The sequence below is a fragment of the Nicotiana tomentosiformis genome, chromosome 9, assembly GCF_000390325.3.
Source record: "Nicotiana tomentosiformis chromosome 9, ASM39032v3, whole genome shotgun sequence".
NCBI classification, from domain to species: domain Eukaryota; kingdom Viridiplantae; phylum Streptophyta; class Magnoliopsida; order Solanales; family Solanaceae; genus Nicotiana; species Nicotiana tomentosiformis.
In genome coordinates this window covers 12740303-12743315 of record NC_090820.1, presented here as the reverse complement: position 1 = coordinate 12743315, position 3013 = coordinate 12740303, and positions in this window count along the sequence as shown.

Genomic DNA, 3013 nt, shown 5'->3' with positions numbered 1-3013 from the left:
GAAAGATGCGGTAAATCAAATTTCAACAGAAATTATATCAAAACAAACAGACGTGGACTCCAGACCAGATGTAATTCAAGAGCCAGAGGAGAACGAAAACATTAAAACAACGATTGAGGAGCTTGAAGCTGTTCCACTATTCGAACAATGGCCAGATCGAAGAATTCATATCGGAGCAAGGTTAAACCCAGATAGGAGAGGTAAGTTAATTGAATATTTAAAAGCTAACCCGTATTATTTTGCATGGTCCCATTCAGATATGAAAGGTATACCTCCGGAGGTGATGACTCATAAATTAAATGAGGATCCATCATTCATACCTGTCAAACAAAAGAAGAGAAAGCAAGGATCATTCAAAAATCAAGTGATCGATGAAGAGGTACAGAAACTCTTAAAGATCGATTCAATACGCGAGATAAAATATCCTAATTGGTTAGCTAATACTGTGGTAGTTCCGAAAAAGAACGGTAAATAGAGAGTTTGTGTGGATTACACTGACTTAAGTAAAGCATGCCCAAAGGATTCATTCCCTTTACCGCATATAGATCAATTGATTGATGCTACCGCAGGCCACGAATTATTAAGCTTTCTAGATGCGTATTCTGGTTATAATCAAATAAAATTAGACCCCTTAGACGAAGAAAAAACTTCATTTATTACAAACAGTGGGACTTATTATTATAAAGTCATGCCTTTTGGCTTGAAAAATGCTGGAGCCACGTATCAGAGGTTGGTGACCAAGATGTTCCAAGAACACCTAGGGAAGACGATGGAAGTGTACATTGATGATATGTTGGTTAAATCTACACAAGTGGAAGATCATTTTCAACATATTTGAACTACCTTCGAGATCCTCCGCAGATATAATATGAAACTGAACCCAGAAAGGTGCGCTTTTGGCGTAGCTTCAGGTAAGTTTCTAGGCTTTCTCGTATTTAATAGAGGAATTGAACTAAATCCTGCACAGATTAAAGTTATTGAAGAAATACCTGATATACTCACAAGCAAAAAAGGGGTACAAAGATTGACAGGTAGGATTGCAGCTTTGGGAAGATTCATTTCAAGATCTTCAAAAGCGTTAAATTCTTTTCAATATTGAAAAAGCAAAATAGGTTTTAATGGACTGAGGAATGCCGACAAGCTCTCAAAGATTTGAAGGCATACTTAACAAATCCTCCCCTATTGTCTAAACCAAGAGATGGAGAAAGACTATTTGTATATCTTGCAGTTACAGAAGTAGTTGTAAGTGCAATTTTAGTAAGGGAGGACAAAGGTAAACAATCTCCTATTTATTATGTTAGTAAATCTTTATTAGATGTTGAAACTAGATATCCTCATCTAGAGAAACTAGCTTTAGCATTAGTCATGGCAGCTAGGAAATTGAGACCATATTTTCAATGCCATCCTATCTCCGTAGTAACTGCATATCCATTAAGGAATATTTTACATAAACAATAATTGTCAGGTAGACTAGCCAAGTGGGCAATAGAACTAAGTGAATATGACATTATTTATCAACCTAGAACAACAATAAAGTCTCAAGTTTTAGCAGATTTCGTCACAGATTTTAATACAAAAATAATCCCTAAAGTAGAAAAGGAATTACAATTTTTTACTGGAGCTAATCCAGGTATGTGGACTTTATTTACTGATGGCTCTTCAAATGTCAAAGGAGCCGGTTTAGGTATTGTCTTAATCCCACCATCAGGTAAAAGTATAAGACAAGCAATTAAATATTACCCTATTACTAACAATGAAGCAGAGTATGAAGCTGTAATTGCAGGTTTGAAACTAGCACGAGAACTCTCCATAGAGCAAATCATGATTAAAAGAGAGGCACGAATGCAACACTACTTGGAAAAGACACGAGAAATGGTCAGGCAATTCCAATCATGGAAGATCGTGCAAATACCCAGGGAAGAAAATACAGAAGCAGACACATTGGCTAACCTTGCTTCAGTTGCAGAAGTAACGAGTGAAGAAAATGCTATTGTAATACATTTATTTCATTCAGCACTTGACCAGGATAAACATGAGGTAAGCTTTAATAATTTAACCTGAGATTGGAGAAACGAGATTGTTAATTTTTTGCAGTACGGGATCATACCTGAAGGCAAGAAAGAATCTCAAGTGCTTCGACGAAAAGCTGCTCGTTACTGCCTAATTCGAGATAATTTATATCAAAAAATATTTGGCGGTCCTTTAGCAAGGTGCCTTGGACCCAATCAAACAGAGTACGTGATGAGGGAAGTACATGAAGGACATTGCAGAAATCACGCAAGTGGAAGATCTTTAGTTAAAACACTAATCAGGGCAGGATACTACTGGCCTAAAATGGAAGAAGATGTGAAAATTTTTGTAGCCAAATGTGATAAGTGTCAACGATATGCCAACAATATGCATCGACCTGCAGAGTTATTACATATAGTTATTTTCCCGTGGCTATTTATGAAATGGGGAATAGATATAATAGGGCCTTTACCACAAGCTAAAGGAAAGGTACGGTTCTTATTAGTGTTAACAGATTACTTTTCAAAATGGGTAGAGGCAGGAGCTTTCAAATAGGTACGAGAAAAGAAGGTGAAAGACTTCATTTGGCGAAATATTATATGCCGCTTTGGAGTTCCAAAATAAATCGTATGTGATAATGGACCACAATTTATAGGCTCGAAAATCACGGACTTCTTTCAAAGTTGGCAAATCAAACGAATAACCTCTTTACCTTACCATCTCGTGGCAAATGGACAAGCTCTGTCAACAAATAAGATTATCATCAATAATTTGAAGAAGAGACTAGAAAAATCAAAAGGGAATTGGCCTGAAGAATTACGAGGAGTATTATGGGCTTATAGAACCACAACAAAAACAGCCACGAGAGAAACTCCATTTTCGCTTATGTACGGTTCAGAAGCTTTAATCCCAGTTGAAATAGGAGAACCAAGCATGAGATTCCCATTGGCAACGGAAGAGTCAAACGATGAGGAATTAAGAACAAACTTGGACTTACTCGAAC